General features: G+C 34.8%; 1 protein-coding gene across 1 annotated transcript in view; it reads right to left on the minus strand.

The window, feature by feature from the left end:
• nvy (CBFA2/RUNX1 partner transcriptional co-repressor nervy) overlaps positions 1-25,036 on the minus strand; it is a 99,473-nt gene extending 74,437 nt beyond the window's left edge. The window contains exon 1 of the mRNA XM_068769094.1: positions 24,959-25,036. The gene's annotated coding sequence lies outside the window, so the exon portion shown is untranslated. The remainder of the gene's footprint in view (positions 1-24,958) is intronic.
• Between the last annotated feature and the right edge of the window lie 1,095 nt (positions 25,037-26,131).

Genomic DNA, 26,131 nt, shown 5'->3' on the forward strand with positions numbered 1-26,131 from the left:
AGGCGTCACTATCGTGCTACATCCTGCCACCTTGATTGTGTCGTCGGTCCAACTAGTGGGATGCTATGTCTCTACTTCAGCCAGCACTAACACTTTCCGAAGTGATTTTTTTATTATTTATTTATTGTATGTAGTTCATTCGTTTCTATTCTTTATGTTCAGTACAAGGCATAAGCCTAAGGATTGTCTCGATGACCAGTCTTGCGCTGCCCGTAACCAAGGACTTTTTTTTTTCGGTGGGGGAAATCTTCTGGTATTCTAGATGCCCTGCCTCTGGGGGGAGGACAGGGGTATGTGGGATTCCTACCCACTAAACCCCCCCCCCCCCCGGTGGTCGCCCTCTGCGCTAAACGGGGGACCGCGGTATCTCCCGGTCAGGGATCGCCTCGCGGTCTTCCCTCGCGCCTTGCTATGTTTCGATAGCCCGTCCCGGGGTATCCGTGGATACCCCGGGACGGGATAACCAAGGACTTCCTTTGACCTTGGTTTTATCTTCGTTCCTCCCAGTGGAAGACATTACCCTCGCTGTAACCACCTGATCTCGGTTGTCGCTCGAGAAGCTTTCGGCTCTAACGTCTGTGATTCGTCGGTTGTTGAAGTACCTCGCCCATCGTCATTTCAGACGAGCAATTCTTCTATTACGTAGTCTTGGTGCTTCTGTGGACCTCCACGTATAATATATTTAGTTAGTAGATATATGCATTTGTATGCTCTGTGGTTTAAAATGTATGTAATATCGAATTTCGAACGTTTTTTATCACTTAATGACCACTTTCTATGTAGCCTCGGCAAAAAGAGCCTTCCGATGGTTGTCTTGAAAAAAGAACCGTTTACGATAAGACCCTAATTTGTGCTTTTTTCTTTTTCATATAATTTATTCTCTTTTCCCGTGACTTCACATATGTTAAAGAGCTAAATAAATAGACTTTTATAAAGTTTTAGTTATATATCTTTGGCGTATATAATAAAGTTATTTCAATAGAAAATCAAATTTTTTTGATCTCGGAATATTTTAAAAACATTTTCGAAATAAATTCCAAGTTTGTTGTTTCTTCTACGCAAACTCGCTCAACTGTCACGTTGTGTATTTTTTTTTTAATTTTCTATTTTCAACATATTATGCCGGCTCGTGTGGTTCACACAGGCAACACAGTTTTTGCACATAAGCGAGTGTGCTGCGCAGAATCGCGGCTCGGCTCCATAATCGAGCTGTCAGAAGCACTGCGGCGTCGAGCAAAACTTTGATTAAAAGCAATCCAATCAACTAAACTGCCACGTCCGCGCCCAGATAATGTGCCGTGAGAAATTCACAGGTGGGGACGGGTAGCTGGGACGGGTAGCGGGGAGTGAGGTAGCGAAATGGGGTAGCGGAGGTCATGTCTCATTAAAACGTCACCGGTTATTAGATGTTTTTATAGCATATACCTGAATACATCGCCTTGTAGTGTTGTCCTGTTTGTTAAAGTCCTGAGCATATTATCGTCATGTAACCTCCTTTTAATCCAGTAGCACACTTTTTGACAGTTATGTTAACTAACCGCACAGAATTGTAAACGATAAAAAAACGCAACATCTTGTAAATCTGGCGCAGGAGAGAATATTGCGTCGTCGTCGCGTATCGAGCAAATATTTTTTTTTGAAATATTTATATCACTGCGAACAAGTATTTTTTTTATTAAAAACTTAACAAAACCTTCGAAGACTTTGGATGCTGGTCGCCATCCACTGGTCCAGTTGAAAGATCTATGTCCAGCTGTGGGCGTCCTATGACTGTAATGATGATGATAAAGGTTAAGAGTTTTTTTAAAGACATAATTTTTCCGTCGATCACCATTCGAATGCCGGATCGTAGATGGTACGACGCTTAATAAGCCTCGTTGTAATGTATTATCGTTCACCTTCACCGTCCACACTCTACCAACGTAATCAAATTTCAAATGATCCTAACAATGTTACAATGGTAATCAATTTCAGAAACGAGATGATGTCTGTTCTTACCAGAGCTTAATCCTTCGAGTTACAGACAGATTTCGATGTTAAACTTCTTTAAATTTATTCCTATCTATTTTGTTAACTAGGTCCTAGTACGTTACCTTAATTGTGTGCTCCTGAAGTATTATTACTACGAATAGATCGCTGTAACCTTCATCATCGAGTAAGCCGATGTCGCCCATATTTTTAGGGCTATGGTCATCGTAACAGATCCATATGTTATTGCTCGCAATACAGACTCCTCGAAGACTTTCGTCTTCAAAAATTGCGCTCAATGATCGCTATAGTCATAAAATATTAGTCTACGTCGTTGTGATTTCAATCCAAAGAAGCATACTACTAGGCAATGGTATACCATAATCGCCAGACGAGTTAGCGATCGCTTTATGAAAACTTGTTTATGATCAGTAATAATCCTATATAATTACTGCACAAAATGTAAATTATATTAGACAGTGTTTCGGGAATTAAGCCCGAAACATGCGATCGCATTCTGAGTCCTTCCATTGGTCGGCCGCGGTCACGTTATTCTATGTACAAGAATTAAATTAAAATATGATCAAATTAAATCAATAATTCTCTGCGATTTTACATTTATACTTTAAGACTGTACTAAGCTCGCTTTTATTAATATTTATGTAACGTTTTATTTCTTCAAAGCGAGGCTACAGAAAACAAAAGTAAACATAAGTAACCTTATAAGTTACTATAACTGAAAAGGATTAAATATAAGCAACTTATTTAAACCATCGTAACAGTTCCATATCTTTTCTGATATAAATTCTTTAAATAATTATATAATAGTTGCCGATTACAATGATAATATAACATGCTTTTATTTCCTTAACATACGAAATTACATTAAAATCCACAGCTTAAAAAACCCTCTACACTAAGCAAATGCTGTCACGTAGAGTGAATTATATATAAGCGTTTGAAATTACATGTTTAAATTGGCGTAGCGTTAGACAACTTGAAGTTTAACACGTTCACTGCGGCTTGAGGTCGATTCAGCCTCATGGTAAACTTTGCACTGGTGCGGCGCGTAAAACTCGTGTTTTCTTTCTAGTGCGGCGGCTGTTTACACTCAACCGTATGAGGTATGACAAAGACAAATATAGCTTTCTTTATGTCTGCGAAGCATTGACTCAATATTGTAAAAAATATTGATGAACATGAGGCAGAAAAGGCCTCAACCGCACTACTAGGAAGTTCAGCTTGAGGCTGATTCGACCTCAGCCGCACCAGCTGAAAGTTCTTCAAAATTTGGCCCGCAGTGAACGTGTTAAAAAGAAAAGAGAAGTAAAATTGAAACAGCATTATAGACAATAAAAGCTGTTTATATAACTTTCCTCTATGTGATTGTATTTGAAAATACACTGATTGGCGATTCATATAAACATTCTTGTATATTCCAATTAACAAATAAGTAGGTTCTTCTTTGATCACGCCATAACTTGAGAAGAACTTTGTTCACCTTTATTATATATAAATATTCTAATTCTCGAAGGTTTTATAAAAAAAAAGTACCAGTTTTCAGCTCATTTTGCGCTGAAGTCCCTCGAGGAGCTTCCTAAACTTATTCTTCCAATTTAAGTTCGCTTAAGTGATCTAAGAGCTTTCCAGTCCCAAGCCGCGGTTCCGCAAGGTAACCTCTTGTTTCGCTTCTTTACCAGAGGTTTAGGATAAACGCTCTCTACGCTCAGCAGGCTCAAACCCGCACAAACTGCAAACGCCTCTTAGGCAGCAATGTAAACTAGATAAAAAAGAGCTTTCATTTGCATTAAAGATAAATACATTTAAAAAAACTTTTAAGTTAAACAGTTTTTTGATACCCATATTGTGGTGGTTGTAGAAAAATATGTACCTAGTCCGCCATATTGGAACGGCGTCCATCTTGAATTTTAAATTTTGACATAATCATCGTGTTTTACTAGAGTAGCTCTTTCATTTGATACCCATATTGAGGGGGTAAAGGAAAAATATGTAATCCGCTATTTTGTATCGGCGCCTATCTTAGTTTTATAATGTTATTGATTTTATTATATTGTATTGTCATCTAAATTAAAGTGTGTACCAAATTTCAGATCAATCTGACAACGGGAAGGTGCTTATGCGAATGTGCGAATTTCAATTTCTAATTTTGGCCCAAATAATAAACTCCGTACGGGTCGAACTAAATAAAACCGTTTAAAAATCGTAGACTGTGCCCGTGTCGGAAATGCATCGACATTGTTTATTTACGAAATAAATAGATCTAAAAATAATAAAAAGGAATAACAATGAACACGGTATTATTAAAATAAGTTTATTTTTATTTATTTATGGTATAATTGAATATTCGTAGCTAATATATCAAAGTCACACAAAATGCAAAGCACAGAGCATTGCTCGGACCTTTCCTGCGAGATCATTTTAGAAATGTAGAGATCCGTAGATGAACTAAATTTTTTTTAAAGACCCCCGTTATTGAGGAGATCCCGTACACCTAGTCTTATTTTTTGGAATAGAAGTTTTTGCCTTTAATAATTTTTTCACATTTCTTTTTATTGTCATTCACTTCTGTCGTTCTTCGTTCGTTTATTTTGTATCATACATTAAAAAATCGTTCTTTCTCATTTATTCTTAATTCTAATTTCATTCTTTGCTTCTTTATCACAATATCTTGCTCTTTATTTTATTAACCTAAGAAGAACTAAGGTTATCGACGTAGCTTGAAGAATTGTTCGCTAGTATATAATAAAATCTATAGGATGCATGTTATTATCTAGACTACCTGATGTGGGATAGTCCCTACACGACTTCTGTTTAAGAAATAGATGTCAGTGTCGCTAGGAGAGTTTAGAAGGACAGCCCCATACCTGATTACTCGATAGCCCACTCCCGCGCAAGCAAACTTTACCTTGCTTTAACAGCCTATCGTCCTAGTTAGTGTTATTTGTAAAATTGTTATATTATTACAGACTTTTACCTGCATTATCTTTAAGTTTTTCAGTTTTAAGTTTACCATAACCTATTGTCAGAGAATACACCTCGCAATAAAAAATAAAAGAAATAAAATTGATAGTTTAGAGGTAAAAAGATAGTAAATACGTTCATTTCTTCGTGTGAAACTTGACACCGAACTGAACCCTCTTTGATGAGGTCGCCAGGTGTAGCATAATTAACACTGTTTACTCATGATTAGTACGCCCTCATAGAAAGGGCATAGGAACCAATAATTAAATAACATATATTTAGGAAAAGCCTCCGTATGTCATTATTTCCTAAAGAGTATTATAGAGTTAATTTTATTATATAATTTTAGAAAAGATAGAAAGAAGCCAGATGTTTCCCTTTACGCGCTATTACATTTCTCTTCAATCTTTGTTTTATAATTTGATGAAGTGATCTTTATACAATGTATATAGTAAATTTTTTATGTTGTGTCAATTATAAAGAAACACAAATAGTACCATCATTTGTACTGTAACTTTTAACGTATTTTTGTCTGATGTATACGTGCTGATATACATAAATATATAAATGTTTTAGCAGCAAATGCCGTAATTTGAATTTTTAGTTCTATTAGCTTTTCTAACATTTACAGTTTCAATAAACGAACTTAAAGATTCAAGGTCTCATTTAATGAAACAATGAAACATATATTTATTCTTATATTTACGCTTTGCAAAAGACTTTAATAAATCAAGATATAATGAATACATAAATATGTATTTATACATAGTATTATTCATAATAATTTCCTTCCCCCACTGCAAATCAAGGACCTCCTTTAAAGATAGCCACGACAGTAGATGACCAGTGACAGTGACAGTAACTTGTGCTGCCAGTGGCTTCCCACGACATTAATTATTGCCTAAGCAAATCCCTGTTCCGAATAAAATAGGGGGTAAGACAAGAGCTCCCTAATAGCCCCTCTATTGGAGAGCTCTCATTCCACCCCCTATTTTGTAACGATAAAAAATATAGAAAGTGCTTCGACTTTTATTAATAACAATTGTATCTTAACTCTCCTCATTTTTAACAAGACATGAATCCGCGACTTATGTTAGTCGAATAAACAGTAAGTAAAAATTATTTCGTGAATTATGGTATATAAATATATTACAGTTGCATCGCTAAAAGACCAGCATGCGATACACCGAGGCCAACGGCCGCATACTCGGGTAAGTAGTTCAGAAATGCATGCGGGCGCCCTCATCACTCCGGCCTTGCTCTGAGTTGCATCATTTGACTTGCATTACTGAGATGGGATGTCGTTGATCATTTATTTAAAAACTATATTCTTAACATAACCTCAACGCTTATTAAACACAGTTAACTATATACAAGGAGTATGGTTATAGGAGTAAAAGTTTTAAAGTCGTGAATGTACAGTTCATTAGCGGTCAATGTTTATTCAACCTTATCAAAAATAATCAGATAATGATAATATAGTAATAAAAATCATTTTCAAAATTTGAATAGCTACATAGTAAAATATAGAGTAGTAGTAGTCCTGCTGTTAGAACCGAAACTTGCGAAAATAGATCGCGGGTTTGATTTCCGGGATACAATCTTATAATAGGTTGTCAAATATCTCCCTTCCGCCTTTTTGTCTTTTGCATTTCGCGGCTATGTACAAAGCGCTACAGAGCTCGTATCTGGCAATACTATACATAATTTGAAAGGTCTTGACATAACCTACAAAACGACGCTATGCATGATTAGTTTGGATATTGCGTTCAACAGTTATAGACGTGTAAACATGGAGTTCACTAACGCCGAAATTCGCGCTATTTTAAAGTTTTCCTTCGTTAAAGGCAAATCCGCTAGAGAAACGTTCCGTGAGATTAATGGTGTTTTGGGGGATGGTACTCTATCACTTCGAACTGCGGAGGAATGGTTTCGACGATTCAGAGCCGGCGAAAACGACACCATGGATAAGCCAGCCGGCGGAAGACCTATGACGACAAATACCGATCAAATCATGGACTACATCGAGTTAGACCGGCATGTGGCATCTCGTGACATCGCCCAGGAGATGGGAGTTAGTCATCAAACCATTTTAAACCATCTGCAGAAGGCTGGATACAAAAAAAAGCTTGATGTTTGGGTGCCGCATGTTTTGACGCAAAAAAACCTTCTGGACCGAATCAACGCCTGCGATATGCTGCTGAAACGGAACGAACTCAACCCATTCTTGAAGCGGATGGTGACTGGCGACGAAAAATGGATCACATACGACAATATCAAGCGAAAACGGTCGTGGTCGAAGGCCGGTGAATCGTCCCAAACAGTGGCCAAGCCGGGATTGACGGCCAGGAAGGTTTTGCTGTGTGTTTGGTGGGATTGGAAGGGAATCATCCACTATGAGCTGCTCCCATATGGCCAGACGCTTAATTCTACCATCTACTGCGAACAACTGGACCGCTTGAAGCAGGCGATCGACCAGAAGCGTCCAGAATTGGCCAACAGGAAGGGTGTAGTGTTCCACCAGGACAACGCCAGACCACACACTTCGTTGATGACTCGTCAGAAGCTACGGGAGCTCGGATGGGAGGTTTTATCACATCCACCATATAGCCCGGACATAGCGCCAAGTGATTACCACCTGTTCCATGGCGAACGCCCTTGGTGGTGTAAAGTTGAACTCAAAAGAGGTTTGTGAAAAGTGGCTGTGAAAAATTCTTCGCAAATAAGGAGGGGGGCTTCTACGAGGGAGGTATTATGAAGTTGCCGTCTAGATGGAAACAGATTATCGAACAAAACGGCGCATATTTGAACTAAATCCGATCACTGTAACACTTTTTATAAAGCATTGAATAAAGAGCATAAAAGCGGAAGGGAGATATTTGACAACCTGTTATAAATAAAAATTCATGCATTAATTTCATAAGGCCATGATGACCTAGACCAAAGATATCTATGAGAGGATTTACCATAACCGCTACGCTCGGCAGAAGGTTGCTGTCCATCCTCTGGAAACTTATTTGTGAGCAGTAGCAATACTCTATAATCAATGCAAAGTGTGAATTATATAACATTGTATCCCGGGAATCTAAACCTTGAACTACGATCGCAAGTTTCGCTCCCCATACCGCTGTGCTACCACTACTTACTGAAGTTTATTACAGTCAATAAAACCATCTCAGACGTTGCTTTTCTAGTGCTTAAAACGTCACACTGAATAAATCATTTGGATGTTGATACTTGTGCAAATTTTCATATTATAGACATTTTCTTAGTAACCTAAATACTAACTTATGATTGGTTATGGAAAATTATTATCAACACGTCAGCCAGTAGGTGCCAACTGCAAGTTATAGGAGTACTTCAAAGTAACTTTCCGCGACCTTCACTATGTCGTCTATCTATATAGGCGGAGGCCTACCCATGTAGATAATAAAGTGAATAAATAGAATACATCATAGGTAATATTTTCGTCAAGAAGTTTCTGGAAAGACCGCGACGCATCCGTATCGCGTAAAAACTGTTTGTCCGTAAACATTGGGCACAAAAGCTATCCACTACCCGCAGGGTAGCATCGCGGGGCAGCCGGCGCGGCAGATAGCGGCGCCTCAATGTGTGTAAACGGAGATAAAATTATCCCAAACAACGCCGGGGGACACAGCCTGTATGCCGGCGATGCGGGCAAGTAACGACAGCAGAGAAAGTTCGTTAAACATTTAAATTGATTATTTATTATATTGTCTTTCCCATGAGAATATAAGCTTAATATCAATCTTTCGTAATTATAAAATTGTTTCTTCCACCTTCTTACCAGATTCTTCTGGATAAAATCAACATACCGAATCTGGCAATATTCTATATATAAATACATATTTAGACACACATTGCATCAAAATATTGACGTTTCGAAAGCGCTATTTCTTTCATTGTTTCATTTAAAAAAAAACCATCCCTAAACCCAGTTTTATGAAACCAGAAATGTCTGAAAAACTAACAGAACGTAAATTTCAAATCACAGCGTTTGCTACTGCAACATTTTATTTATTTATTTATTTAGATACACCAGCAGTACACATCAGTTGAAAGTACATTAAAAGTTACAGTACAAATAATGATACTGTTGTGTGTTCCTTTATAGGTGACACTACATTATAAATTCTCTATATACAATATTATAGAAAGATGAAACTACATCAAATAAAAAAAAGATTCAAGAGAAATGTGAACGCACGTAAGAGGACACATCTGGCTTACAACTTCTAGACACCATGATACAGAAACAAGAGATGCGCGTCTGTCTGTCCAATATTATCTACTATATCATCATTATTTCAGCCATAGGAAATCCACTGCTGTGTATAAGCCTCCCTAGATATCGAACAAGTTCTGATGGAAGCGGTCTGCGTCCAGCATTTTACAAACAACGTATCCGTCCACTTTGTGGATGAAGATATGTTTGCCAGTAATCTCCACTCCAACAAAGACCTCAATAGCTGTCTACATGTCGCATAAATCCGAATGATCGAGCGCCTGTGCATGTATTTGCTTCCTTATTTCTGAGACGGCCGCACGCCTTCTAACCGCGAACAGCGTGGGCTAACAGAGGTTAGATCTGGATCCCTTCTTTCTCGCCTCTGGTCCACGCTGCCGTCCCAGGCCACATATACAACATCAACACCACAGCTCTACTCGGGTAGAGCGGTTATGAACTGTGAAAACGTAACTGTTTAATGTATACCCTACCATACCTAAAGAAAATATAACAATAAGTAGTAGTGGTAGACCGGAATCCCATCGGTAAAAGAAAACAAGAGAACGAATGAAACGAATGAACGAATGAAAGAAAGATAAAGTATTAATTATAAGTGGTGGAAATGGAATGAAAGAGTTAATTAAGATATAACAAAGGCTTTGACCCTGAGTCAGAGGAATTAGAAAATAAAATAATCATTATTGTTTACTTTATGTTTGTGCGGATTGAACTGCTAGAATTTATTGGCCTATCGCACACCTAAAGAAAAAAGTAAATTAATATAAAATACTTCCGAGATTACTTTTTACTAGGTTATTAGAAATATATGTAAATCTATAAAGCTTTTTCCTAACAATTGAGTTATATACACACTGCTATATAGCTTTTATAGATATAACCAATTATTAATTATATTATATTTTATCTGTATAGTTAATGTACTATCCAGTATTTTATACGTATCATAAGATTTCGTATTTGAAACTTCAGCTTTTTCCAAGTTCATATATGATTTATTTTTACGCAACAGATGATATATAATAAAATGAAGCACAGATAAATCAAAAATATAAATTATTTGTCGTTATGGTAAAAACTTATTAACTTCTTTACGAACTATAGAATTGTTTTAATTTAAAACCAAAATATTTTTATTCAAGTTCAACACATGAAAATTGCATCATTTTAAATATAATTTAACAATGTTTGGCATATATATATTATAATATCAATCATGTAAATGAATCAATAAACCAAATTCCGCACATTATGAACAAGTAAAAACTCATGAATGCTATAATAAGATATATTTTATAATACACTTTTAATTTTAGATTTAAAATTAGCAATAGGTTGAAGGATTTGCCTTTTTAAGACCCTTCTGTATGAAGTATGATTTAGATTTATTTGATAAAAGAAAGACATTGCACATACAGACCCTTGTAACAAAAATCAACAAAGTAGAAATACTGAAATTTTCAGCGATGTTCTATCTTGTTAGATAATATTTATGCATATGGTAAGGCTTTGCCGTGTTAAATTTGTAATACGCAATATCCATTTTTGTATCTAAAATTCGATATAGAATCTTCAAATATATATAGAATTAATATTTCACAGATTAATATTGAATCTACTTGTCACGAATTAATGCATGTTATATAAATGCGTCACTAATTATGAATACAGAAGTAATGGGTAATCTATTGATAAATGTAAAATTAAAAAGCCACAAATTAATGAACATAGAATCAATATTTCGCAAATAAATGAATAATTAATGAGTCTGTAATTGATGAATATGAGAGGGTTTGTTAGGGCGACGGTACAGTGGTGCGGGCGGAGGGCCGACGATCGCTCACCTCGCCCGCACGCGCCGATAAATTGTGTACAAAGTGCTGGATAATTAATACCCGGAGCCGGCGTGCTGGTCGGCTTATTGGCCGCATGTGACTGATGACCCACTCCGAGCTTCGAATCCATCACGCCGTCTGAGCTGTGACCCACTTCAGGACGCACCACATGCGACCTATGTGTTTAAACTTTTGAAAGTTTAGAATGCATGTATACTCTCTTTGCAAAACGACTAAAGTTATCTAACGTTGTATATACGAAAATAGCTGCAGGAATTATTTGTTTTAATAAAAAAATTGTCATAGTGAAATAAACATCTCATTAACATAATTATTAACTTGGGTAGGCCTCCTACAACAGCAGTATTAGTGAAGCGGTACGAATATAGAAGAATGACAAGTAGCGGACAGTCGACGTATATATACAAACTTATTTGTTGTATAAGCAGTGGTTATCGTGGGTTCCGGGTTCTATTCCCGGGATACAATCTTATGTAATTAACACGTTGTGCATTCATTATATAAGATTGAGCTCACAAACAAGTTTCCAGGGAATGGACAGCGTCCTCTGCGTACCATAATACCACACCGCCATTGCCAACCCGCTTACCAAACGTGACGATTGTATTAGGGAGATTGGAAAGTAATGTCGTTTCTGTCAACATATTTTACAGAAAAACCGATTGAAATTTACCGTTCCGGCATTGACAATTTGTTTACCAGATGGCAAAAGATTATTGATAACGAAAGAGAATATATTGTTGATTAGAAATAAAAAATTTTAAAAATGTAGTCGTGTGGATTTAACTTAAGAAAGCGACATTACTTTCCGATCTTCCTAATAGCATATCCTTCTATAGATATCTTTGAACAAGGCTTATTCCAGTGGGTGTCTATGTACTGAAACGATGGTATAAACAAATTATTAAAATTTAAAATTAAATACTGTTTATGTTACGACAATACAGTAAACTGTATATGTTAAATGTGTGATATATGTGCGTGTGTGTGTTTTAAGTTTGAATATTTCATGTGTATAAATTTTTGTACAATATGGATGTCAATGTTAGGTTAGGTGTCAAAGATGAGGTAATATTTTTAATCATAATAATTTTAGCTTTGAGCCATGCTTTTGCTCAGCATTGAGTATCTATGGGCTGAAATCACAACGACGATAACGAAGACATCCTACCAGATGGACCGATATAGTCAAGGTCACTACAAGTCGTACGATTGGTAACTGTTGTTAAACTAAATTTTATTATTATTAATTATAAATATAATATCCTTTTTCATAATTATTTTTAGTGAAATAGAGCTGTCTACAAAAATATATATATTTTTAATGTTCTTTATTGTACACGGTGAGATACATTTTTAAAAGTTTCATAATAATATACAAAAAATTACAAAGGGCGGTCTTATCACACAAGGCAATCTTAGACAGACAACCATAGTATTAAAAGTATGAGTAATCTAACGAACATTTTTGTTGATGTGACCAATCTCATGGTAAATCATTTTTAATACAAGATCTTCAACGATCATTTCTAAACTATCTTTACTCTCTAATTGAAATTTTACTTTTGTTTCTTCGATAATGTTTTTAATGTAAATATTGACTCGAGTAACTTCTACTAGGTATACTGATGTTAAGTTAAGATGATAGTTCATGGTCACGACGGGGAGATGCTGGCGGTTTTTGGGGGAGTGAATAATTGACTAAGCTGATATTTTCGGCATAAAATATTAAATAGATTCTTTACCAGACTATTATGATTTTCATATTTATTTATAAGATATTAAATACGATAGTACAAACTAAAAATCTCCCACCGTTCTGTTTTAAAGGAACACATCTACCAGCTATTGTTTCCTTAATGTAGCTTGCTACATTCCCAGGGCCAATGGATCCCGTGTATCTGTCTGTCGAAATAATTATATTATATATTGCTGAACGACTACAACTTCGATAGATTGTGCTAGTAATGTAAAACGTTAGTGTTTGACATTTAGTTAAGTCGACAATTAACCTGCCAACTCTCGTGCAAGACAAGTCAAAGACAAGAATTTTCTTATCTCAGTGGGCTGATTTTCACACCACAACCAATTAGCATTGCTATAGTATATCTCTTGTGAAATAATTGTATGTAGCAACCAGAGCCGAGGCTCCCCCGGAAGGCTTCTACGCCCAGCCACCTGGGATCTGGAGAATCTACAAATGCCATTTGGACAACAGTGATAGTCAAATCAAAAAAAAATTGACGACGTCAGTTGCACTGTTACTGTAAGTAAGTAAATTGTTACAGTATTTAATACCTAAACATGACATAAAATTTATGTACCTATGTGTGCGTGTGTGAGAGTGTGTGCGTGTCCGTATGCGCGTGCGTGTGCATATGCGCGCGCATGTGCGTGTGCGTGTTTATATCTCTATTTTTCTTGGGTGCGTAACTCATATAACATATATTTTACTGGTAATTGTACCGATTTCATTTATTTTCTTTTATAATTCTCTAAGACTTTTTGGAGATTCTATGGATATATTCAAAATATCCAGTATTTTGATTCGGCTTACTTTTTCAATGTCGATATATTTAAAAATGTAGTGTTTGAGTTTGTGACTGAATTGTACGTCGTCTGTTGTAAAGTTGAAAAAAAATCAACGTTATCTGTGCACCGGAAATTAAAAGTAACAATGTTTTGCTTGAAAAGTATACAACACAATAACAATTTTAAGAAACTAACTATTAAGGCTGCGTTCTTAGTTAATAATTCAAAGTCAATAAATACTCAATACACTGTTTTCTAAACAGGATAACAATATAGGAGCGCACGCCTCACGGATATCGTTGATTGGTGTCTATACAACACTAACTCCTTCGTTTTTAAGCGACGTCCCCATGTATTATTCTATTATGAACGCAGTATATTAAGCGTATATTTATCTTCTATCTATCGATCTTTTTTGTTTGATTTATTAACCAAGAATTAGTCCATTGTTAACTTCACACTTAAAACACTATACAAAATAACATTTTTATTGTTTATCAGATTACATGTTGATTGTTCATAGCTATGACCGGTCAACATCTTTCAATTAAGGCTATTATGAAAATAAATTTCTTCTTAATTTGTCACGCGGATTTACCGAGCGCCGTGTATTTTCAGAGAGGACGGCGTGTTAAAAATAAACTTTTTCCCCCAACAACCTCCGAAGTAAAGTGAATTGGAGGTTGTGAGATTTCAGAGAGTTGTGTCACCACTTTGCCGACATCGAAGCGTTTATTTATGCAAAAACTCTATATATTTAGATTATTTTATTTTACGTATTTTCTAGTTTATTAATTCTATGTTTGTGCTTTTAGAAAGACAGTGCAAAAACTCGATAAAGATCCACTAATTCCTATATTCCTCGTTGTAGATTAATGCTCATAAATAAAATCACTAAGATATTTATATATGTAGTTCAGTGTGATGATAATATACAAACTATTAAATAGTATCCAAAATTTCCATTTATTTTATTTTTATTATAAATAAATAAATAATAAACATCATTCCACGACAAGACATTCCACACAGACAATGCCATTTGTCCTCGTGGTTGGACTTCCTGTGCTGCGCTTACTAGTCCGTGATCTCCACCCCACAACCCTGGTGGGACCTTGACAAGATAACCATTTTAAGTTCATCAAAAGACGTTAAACCTTCTCCACCGGAATGGAATAATTGAGAAAGGAAGATGGAATTATGGAATGATAGAAGGAAGAAAAAAAGATATTGTGAATTATGGAAGACGAGGACGAAAATAAAAAATTCATGTGAAAAAATTGTTAAGAAATAAAAAACCCTGTTCCCAACAAAATAGGGGTGGAAGGAGAGGTCCCAATAGCGGAGGCTTCATATTAAAAAAAAACCTTCTCCACCATAGATTTATATCCAGCAATGAATATTGTACGGCTGAAATAATAATGATCTCCATTTCGATATTCAAATTAAGAAATAATGTTTTTAACACAAAAACGTAACAATTACCAACGCAATTAAAATTCACGGCGTGTTTATACAGAACGTAGTTGCAGTAACACCTGAGCTAACTTCGACGCGTGCTATTCTTATGTTTGCTTGTTTCCTCAGATGGCACCGCCTTTGTTTCTCAACGTATACCAGAGGCCTACCAGGGTCTACAGTCTCCTTGATCTTGACACAGTATTGTTTTCACTTTTTTATTTTAGATATATGTCATCGATTTTTCTCCTTTCGTGCTTACAGTATCTTATAATAATACTATACTAGATTTATATTAAATAGGTTGTTATATATGTGTAAAAGATTTAAATGTAGAGCTTATATGTCAGCAAAAAGTTTAAAGGCTGTAACACATATTTTCAATCTCTCCGTGTATGTAATTACTCTGAAATATGTTACATTAATTGACTTTTTAAATTAAATGTTACAGGCCAATAACTTACAGTACGAAATCTGACGGTAAATAATACAATGATAAATTTTAATATGTAATAATCAAAATTTTGCAAACGCTTTTTACTATTCTATTATCATTACGTTCTTATTTTAAACCATTAAATTTTGAAAGTACATTCGCAGCTTTAAAGCTTTCACATAAAACCAATCATTCTATATAAAGTGATCACACTGAAATATGTTACATTAATTTGTTTTTTAATTTTAGTTTCACAGGCCTAATACTCCTGGCAACCTGCAAGAGTAGCTAGTAAACAATTTTAGTACGTAGCAACCCGAGTTTTAAAAATATTTTTGGTAACTGTTTTATCATTATGTTATTATTTATGAAACATTTGATTTTTGAATTTACTATATTACTAACAGTGAATAAATTATACATGCATCACTTCAAAGTATTAACACCTATAATCAAATACCCTTTATAGTAGATTAGAACTCATGCTATGTCGATAATGACAACAGTTATTAACCTAGTAGTAGCAGTAGTCCCATAAATAATAAATATAAAAGTATGTCAGAATGATCTTCTTATTTTAAGATGTTGGAGGCTCACTGCAAGGCATAGATCTCCTCCCAAGATCTTCATGATAACAAGTCTTGCGCATTCGGCGTCCCGCGACTTCCCGCGATCTATGTTGTCGATCCACCAAGTGAAGGTCCACTTATCCACGCCGCGTCTACCGGCTCGTGGTGGAGAACCTTTCGGCCCTGATGGCATATGTTGCACAAGCAATGAGCCACGCCCACTGCCGCTGACGAGCAATTCCTCAAATTTTGTCAGCGATCTTGATTCTTCTACGGATCTTCTCAGAGCATAGCTCTCTCTATTCCTTTCTGGGAGACCGCGTCTCGAATTCGTATGTCATCACCGGCAACACATTCATAATTCAGAATGATCACATTATATATTTATTGTTTTATATAATAAACAACTATTACGTACAAAATAAATTTTCTATTTCAACGTTACTAACAATGTAATTAACCAAAAATAACTCCGGCACGTCTTTTGTTTTGATAAACGTCAAATGTTTGACAGCTGCGGACAGATGTTTTAACTTATTCCGCGGTTTGCATTGAAATTTAAAAGCGTTATTTTTACAGATTTCCTTGCGTTTTTTTACATTTCTTTTCCTCTTTAAGAACCTTCGTTTCGTTACGAAAATAAGACATAAATAGGCGAATCAGTAGAGATGTTCTCTACTTTTTAGCAACATATTTGACAATTATTATTACTTATATTTACTTTTAATCTAATAATTCCGGCAATTGCGTTCTTAATTATTTTAAATATTAAAAGGTACGCCTCTTCTACGTAACCTTTCAAAACTTGAACGACAAATCAAACAATCGATTCGAATAACAAACTGTGAATTATGTAATATACCTACGAATTCTATACAATGTAACGTTTAAGTAAAAATCGCTGAACAACTCTCCCACGTATGCATGTTAAGTATAGTACCTTGGCCACAGGTGCGTTACACGATGTATAGGGAAACCACCATCCGATATATTAACACTATTTTTCACGACAACACTTTCGTTACTCCATATTAATTACTTTACAGTTGGTATCATTATTAAAAAGTGGAATTAAAAGTTTAATAAGTTTCCACTCTAGCCTATATTGTGTCTGTTGATGATAATCCGGGGTCCGTCAGCTATCATCATCATCATGCCAGCCGGAACGCATGTACATCACCAGTCTTGTACCGATGTAAGTCAAAGAAAACTTTCCGTATTGTTCTTAACTTTAAATTAATCACAAGGCAAAAATGTTAGTTTGTTCATTATAATAAAAGATATATATTAAAAAAATATACTATTTACGGCGGGCTTTACAAGAAAGCTCAAGGTCACCCTGAGAGCGATAACTCTATGTGCGGAGATTCGTTGCGAAATTAGCCGACAAACCGAAGTCACCAATGTAATTTGTCTGAAATGACAGCGTGTTAGAACAAAAAAGTTCTCGAGTGCCACCATAAACCTATAGACGTGGTGTGGATAGGCCCCCGCTAGCTGTTCCAATGACATGGTCAAGGAACCTACTACTACTACTTCAAAACAAATGACCAAAGATCCCGTATCAGATACAAGTATTTAGGTAATGGCGAGGAAATTGTAAAACTAGTGTATTTGTTAAATAAAGAATGTTAATATGTTGAACTAGATTTACGCGGCGGTAAAGGGGGAGTACGGAACCTTAAACCACCCTTGCTGGGTGCAGAAGTAGGGGGCGGCATCAGCTGTCCTTGGGCATAAAACGATTTGAGAAATACTAGCCTATCATAGCAACCTGTGCCAAGGCTTATCAGGGAACCCTTGCGCTTCGCTACCTTCAGTCGATTAGGATAAGCGCCTTCTGCGTTCTATCCCCTCGCAATCATAAAATTCTCAAATGCCACTGGAGCAGCAGTGTAAACCAGTTCCGAAATTTACAAGCACTTTTTTAATCATCGATTATTTTAACATTATATATAGTAAGCTACCAGCGGCTCGATTGCTGAGAAAAACCGACCAGAAACCCAACAGTTGTTATTTAAATAAAATTTGACATTGTTTGATATGTACATTATAATAACAACCATGTATATAAGTCAACCAGCCAAATTCTAACCTAGAACTCTTAAATGCTGTAATAATATTTATTTAATAATATGCTATTAATTTTAGATTTGAAACTAAGTAAACGAAGGCCTAAAATATATTGAGGAACTTTTGTATAAATATATAAGCATTGCGTATCGCTGTATGTGTTTATGCTTGAATAATACACAAACAAATTTTTTAAAACTTCTCTATAGTTCATTCAACCAAAATAATTAATACATTAACGAAGTAACCATGCAATTTTTATCTCACGCTTAACGAACTATGAACGTTTTTCATTTATTCATTTTATTTTGAATTTAACGATCACATATATTGGGTGCTTACATATATGAGAAGAATGCTTAAAAAGCTATGGTTAGTAAATCCTAGAATTAAACTGAACTCATCTATAATGGTATTCTTACTGATGAAAATACCTTTAAGGTCATTTTTACATTTTTATTCTTATGATAAATTATCTATATCTCACGTAAAAATCAGCATGATACTCATACATATTCATCTCCCCTCCCTATGTATATATGAATATATGCAATATGTACTCTTATTATTTTTCAACGAAACTTTTATCTGAGCAAGTCTGTCTCATATTATAGATTGCGTATAAAATTCTTTTCTGTAGCACAAAAATTGAATTAAAATCAGCAGTATAATCCTTTATAAACACTACTGGTTACATATATGCGTTACGTAAAGCGTGTTCCGTTTTACGACAAATATAACATGGTACCAGCATATTTACGTTCCGTATTACCAAAAGAGACACTCTTTACCAGCTTATTCTTAAAAGTGAAAATTTCTTTTTTTAAACAAAATACATCCCGCAGCTTGTCGCCCGTATCTCGCCCGCATTCCAAGTTACAACAAACGGAATCCATTTCCCCAATATCCCTCCGTTTAATCTTAATTCACCCAATCCGTTTTTTTTTTTTTAGATTTACATAACATTCATTTCGTCTGTGTAAATAACTAATTATTTAAAATTGTTAATAATTTTAGACTGCGCTCTATAGAAACTTAAATTCAAGTAACGACTCTCGTAAAGATTTGTGGTCAAGTAGAGTGAGTGAATGGCTCTACATCTAGAAGTCTTTTACAATGAAACTGCCTTTGAATCTTTGTACGGAGTAATTATGTAAGAAAGAGATGGCGGTAGGCAGAGAGAAGAGATATAACATTAATTCAATTCCTCATTTACCGTACGTACTGATGTGACGTATTAAGAAGAATACCACTAACCAACAATGTTATGCGAAGAGTAAATGACTATTAGTCGTTTGTAATAGGCAAATCATGATGTGGCTTTAAGATGATATCACTGTAGGTAGTGCCAAACACAGAATGTGATTAATCGGTGTAACATAACTCCTGAAGATGCCCCGTGGAGGGGTGAAACACGTGTTGAGTAATTTGGCAGTGGCGGTTGTGTGATTCGCATTGTTTGCCGCATACGCATTTATCAGCGGGCTGGCGGGAGGTGCACTTTGTTGCACGACTACCACTGCATGTGCGGAAGTGGCTAAATATTGGTCCTTTTCTTACTTAGGATGGACTTTCGCAAGATAACGCCTGATTCCATTAAATCTCTGTAGGGGCCTAAAAAAAGGCACAGAGTGTCCGTCTACGCCATGTTGCTATGACACTTCTTGCTTTCGTCAATAACATTTATACATAAATATATACTTATTCGGATTGTATGATGAAGGTGTGTTGATCTCAAAGCTATGTCGCCTTGTCCCGACATCTTTGGTACATAGGTATGAAATTTAGAAAAAAATATAAAAACTTTGAAAAGTTTTAAATTTTGCGGTGTTGCATAAACTTATTCATAGAGTAACAAAATAGTATTGGAAGAATACTAAGTTTTCCAACTCCAAAAATTATGTTTTATGGTCAAGACAGTAATTAACTTGCACGCGTGTTATAAAGTAGCGAAAATTAATAACAATATGGATTTTTAATATTAATTTCAATTTGTACTTTATGTAATTTCAATTTTTATGTTTCGTTCTTACGGATTGAAATTTGTCTGTAAACTTATTTTAATTTATTTCGTAATAAAAACAAATTGTTTTCGTTTTAGAAATATTTGAGTATTTAATATGGATTTAATTATGATTACTTTTTCACCATGTCTTGAAAAAAAAATATTAGAAGTTTTTTTTTTAACTTACACGATTTTTTAAAGTTGCGGAACATATCTCTAAAATCACATGAATATTTTAAACGATTTTTTTTTGCACGCTCTATGCACGCTTTTTGCACGCTTTTTGCACGCTTTTTCTAAGGAACTTATTTACTATGTGAAAAATGCATGTCGTGTTTCAGTCAGCGTGGGCGCAGAAAAGTGAAAAAAATCCCTTAAGATATACTGTAGTCATTATCAATTTCATGTAAATTTTGTTTTACATACTGGATCATGCAGTCGCGTAAGCTTTCCCCAATTGCTTGCATCTGTCCCTCTTTAAAGCCAAAAGTGTCCACAATAGCCCTACAGCTCTTTTAAGATCATCAGAATCTGCCTCGTTTCCTTATTTTATTGGGTTTCCATACAGTGGTGGACTGCGTCCACTTATTATTTAAATCTTTAATAATTTTTGTAATAACAATTCGATTATAAAACTATTCATCTTCATCGTTTCAACTTATACACTTCCACTACTTGAATCAAAGATATCTATGGAGCTATATACCTTAATCGAGTTAGCGATGACTGTGTGGTGAAATCAGTTTTTTTTTTTTGACCAGTGACAATCCTATACAATAAATGCACTAACTGTGAATCCTATAAGATGGTATGCCGGGAATTAAACCCGTGATCCGTGATTACAAGTCTCAGTACTCTACCACTGTTCTACTTATGGTCATTACACATAAAAGCATGTAAATTCGAACGGAACAGTGGTCCTGTTCAAGACACTAGGTCTTCATAAGTACTGCTCGATGTCCTTTATGCAGCAAAAGCACTAAACATAAATAAAAAAACTGAACATGTGCTAAAGAGCTAGCTATTTCTGATTACCACATTAGAGCGACTTGTTTCAGCATTTGAGACACGTCTGGGCGCACTACTTCGCTAACTACCCGCAAAACTGCAATTAGCTCAGGTGCCGGTACTCCACACCTGCGCCGACCGCCAGCGGGAACGCCAACCAAATCGCCGGAAAGATTTACGGACAAATTTTAATATGTACTATTACGTAACTTGACGACGCCTTTGGAATACTTTATATACATGATTGGTTTTAGATGTAAAAGCGTTAAATGAGTGTAATACATGTATATAACATTTTTCATAAAAAACGTTTTGTACCCTTTACACTTATTTCCAATCATCCTGTATAAAGTGAAATACTTTATAAGCATAATACCGGTCATCGTGACGATCACAGAGAGACAAACACAGAGTCTTGTTTCTTCAGTCTTCACTCTGTGTTTGACACTAATCGGTGTAACATAACTCCTGAAGATGCCCCGTGGAGGGGTGTAACACGTGTTGAGTAATTTGGCGGTGGCGGTTGTGTGATTCGCATTGTTTGCCGCATACGCATTTATCAGCGGGCTCGCAGGCGGTGCACTTTATTGCACGACTACCTCTGCATGTGCGGAAGTGGCTAAATATTGGTCTTTTTCTTACTTAGCATAGACTTCCGCGAGGTAACGCCTGATTCAATTAAATATCGTGACGATCTTTGAGAGAGGCCCTTGACTTACAGAGGGAGTCTGTCGGCTGATATAACAATGTTAATAATGAACTAAAGTTTTACTACATTCTAAGTACAGATAAAATACAAGATACATGGAAACAAATCAACCATGTTAGACACCACGTAGATCATACGTCACGTCAGCGGTTGGTAAGAGTTCAAGGTACCGAGGACAATGATCTCTACCGTCTCACACGCATCAATGAGATACCACCATGCTGCTTATAAGAGTCTTGGATTTTAAATATTAACAAGTCGACAAAATGTCACTTCAACTTTCTTCTCAACGAGGATAGTCGCTGGACTTTTCTAGAGAATTGCAGAAAAGTCATATAAGAGATTATTAAAAGGAACAATTTAGGGAATAACAAAAGTGTATGAAACTAGTCGAGATAGAAACTTAAATCTTAATATGATAAATTAATAGAAAATAGGAAAGTAAAAGTCATAAAGGAATTTAAATGCAAAAAAATTGGAACAAATGAAAATAAAGCAAAACAGAACAAAATGTAATACAAAATGGGAAGGCCACGAAAGTGAAATGATGAATAAAAGGATTTTAAGATAAAATTAAACAAATTAAAGAGTTTGTGAAGAATAAAAGATAAATGAATAAATGAGATTGAGAAAGAGAAAAAATAGAACGCAAATAATAAAATCTGTGAAAAAAATATTTTGTAAAATTTTTTTAAATATTTTTTTTTAATTTTATTTGTCCATGTGTACCATAAAGGAAGTACGAGAGGCCTCCAAAAACGGAGGCTATGAAAAAAACCTTCCAACTTTTAAGAGCCTGAGATTATATATTTTACCACGTAACACTATAAATACATTTATGACAAAGGCTTTATCTACAGGAACCTTCAGTTTATAGTAATGTCCTGTCATCCTTAAAGTAAGTAGTACAGGATATAGTAAAGAGCAACCAGGTTAAACACTATAATCAACTATATATCTTATATTAGGGGAACGACTTTACTTTCCGGTCCCCCTATTTATCAATAATTCACATGAAGAGGTAGAAAAAAATGAAGTGTATTTTTATATAAACTAGAAATAAATCCATCCATATTCGTAAATAAACACGCAAGGGTTGTAATTGATTTTTAAATACAAAGCCGTGAATAAAAAATGTGAAAGTGCGGAGCAGAAATTAATAATATTTAACTAACAAACCTTTCTATTTTGAATTTGAGACAGAGAATACATTATGTAATAAAAATAGATATGAATATCCAACGTTATTATTATAACACTATTTAAATTATTTAATATTACATAAGATTTTAAATAGATTTTTATTTTATTTTTGCGAAAGTAATTCAAATGATTTGTTTTACGTAACAACTGGTAAACCGTTCCCGCCAATTACGTCACAATACATAACCCACCTGACTGATGTCAATAGGGGCTTTGGAAAATTAAAAATCTTTCTTTCGCGCATTCTGATGACTTTAGTTAAACGTAATTTGGTCTTAAATATCATATCGCATTAAAAGTGCATTTGTAGGAGGGTTTCTTTAGTCTATGAGACATAGATCTCCACCATAAACTTCCAATAGAACCGGTTGAAACCGCTTGGCGAATTGAACAATGTTGTTTGTCCTTCTTGTTGGTGGACGTCCTAAGCTGCGCTTGACGGTATGTGGTCTCCACTCCAGAACTCTAAGTCCCCAGCGGAAGTCTATTCTACCCATAGGCACTTCAACTTACGAATCCGCTATGATGGTTATTTAAATTGGTTCACGGATATCCATATTTCCGATTCGATTTCGTCCTTGAAGGCTTAGTTCTTTGATATTAGACGGTCTTGAATAATGTTTTCTCAAGGAGGGCAGATCAGCAATAACAATAATTATACGAAACTGAACAGAGCATAAATAAGAAAAGGGCGGGAAAACAAGAAAAAGTATCCAAAATGGCGCCTCGGCGTCGAAGGGTTTAATGACTCTATATTGGTTGTGGCAGCTGTGGCAGTCCGCGCCCAGGTGCCGCTTTATGAAATCTAATAACATTTTATTTATTCCCTCCGATAGAGGGCGTGGGTGCCATCTGCTTTTTTTAATACTTCTCCTCCGAGGCTCGCTTGTGTACAGATATTGAAATATTCATGCATTCATACATTCCGAATTACACGGTTTAAATCTAAAATACAGATAATAATAAAATCGATTCGTAAAAGTTTTTTATTTCAAAAATTTTAAAAAAAATCAAGAACATAGTTCCGTTTTTATAGTAATTTGAACTTCGAATCTTACAATTTATACGATGTGATTAAATATAGGTGTAAATGCTTTAAATAGGTGAATACATAACTTCTTTGCCGTAGGTAAATATATAATACAGCCTTTCCGAAAATCAATGGTTTCAAATATCATAATAAATAATAAACAACGTAATTGTAACATAATTAATCCAAATTCGGATTACTAAATATAAACATAAAAATGAATTATTATTTACTACCTATTTTAAAGATTGTAATAAAAAAAAATAATAAAACTTATTCCAGTGTAATTCTTTTATACAGGCTGGTTGGAAACAGATGTAAAAGTTTTAAAGCTTTTCGCCGAAAAAGCGCTGTTTATTCATCCCTTCATAACTTTCACGTTTATTATTATATATTGATGATAAGTAAAATATTTGTAACTGTATATTGCTAATAATGTATCTGTACACATAAGTTAATCTTTTTTAAAAAAATACTGTATCTTTTTTTCTTTTTCAGGGAACGATGTTATGCGAACCAGACTATTCAATATCTAAAACACGAAAATATAGAAATATTAAATCATTCTATTTTGTTAATTATTTTTGTTTATTTTTTAAATTACTAAGAAAAAAATGCAGCAGTAATATTTTTAATCTATAGCGTTTTTATTTACTTTATTATCAATTTTATTTACATGATGAAAAATAAAGGAATAAATTATAGTTTTACTGTAAAATGTTGTTAAATTTTAATGTTTACATCATCACACATAAATCATCTAGTAACATAAAATTCTGCAACAAATGTACGAATAAAAAAAAATTTCCTGATATATGTTTATTTACAATTTACCGCAGTAATAATTCATACCAATACTGACCTCAACAACTCGGACACCTGACGATCGGAGGTATCAGCTCACACCGCAGCCCCACAAAACACACGCACAACAAAAATTAATCACTGCCAAAATAATACACACACAAAAGCTATAATTCAATTTTATTTATTTATAATAAATCTTCAAATATCTCTCGGTTAAATGCTAAGATTGTTAAAAAAAATTGTATATTTTATTTTAGCGCTGACAGACGTCAAAATAAAAGCCCGCGCTTTTTCTGTTTTTTTTTTCGCGTAAAGGATCGTGACGTCTCTACCGCTCGGCCGGCATGCGTTCTGATACGCGTCTAACAAGAGACTGAGGGCGGGAGCTTTCGTAGGAAAGGCGTTGATACGCCGGGCTCGTTTTTCGCTTTTATAGCGTTTACAGGGTGCAAAATTTTGCTTTTAAACCCCTTTCACACGTCAACCTGCCTGATTGTTGTTTCTAATATAATCACTCACGCCTTAAGCATTCTAAAGTACCTAATTATTAGTACAGTTGCTGAAATATTTATTATTATCTGTAAACTAACAACTTTTTCTTTTCGAAATACAAACCGCAGAGTATTGTACACAAGTACATGAACGCCTAGAGACATTACGTACAAGTTAAGCTTAAAAGAAATAAGGATAGATATAAACCATTCATTATAAACTACTATACACAATGTTTTGTTACACAGTATGATTGATTTGGTTGTAAAATCTTTAAATAGATATACATAAAGCTATTCTCTACCAATTAATGTATGGTACACTGTCCAAAATCAATGATTTCATCAGTAATAAATAGCATACTTATAATAGAAAAAGTAGTAAGAAAAAAGCAATTTCAAAATTCGCTTTACTAAATAATAAAATTAATTATATATTAATATGTCCCTGCAGACTTACTACCAGAAATTAGCTAGTGCAATCGAATATAAAAATAAATTATTTTGATTCAGAGTTATCACTTAATAAAGGGTGATCGAAAACAGGCGTAAAAGCTATAAAGCTAAGATTGTTTAAGGTACATCTATGACCCTCTCTTAGACACGCGCTATCCATATTAACTATCTTTCTTTACCTTGTAAACAGTGTGATTAGTAGAAAACCTTTTACTACATTGTCCTTCTTAAAAAACTGACTTTGTTTATTCTCCTTTTCCTTTTGCTTGTCAAAAACCTAT

The sequence above is a fragment of the Battus philenor genome, unplaced genomic scaffold (genome assembly GCF_028537555.1).
Source record: "Battus philenor isolate CCGP_79_NKW_IND1 unplaced genomic scaffold, ilBatPhil1.0.hap1 SCAF_27, whole genome shotgun sequence".
Taxonomy (NCBI): domain Eukaryota; kingdom Metazoa; phylum Arthropoda; class Insecta; order Lepidoptera; family Papilionidae; genus Battus; species Battus philenor.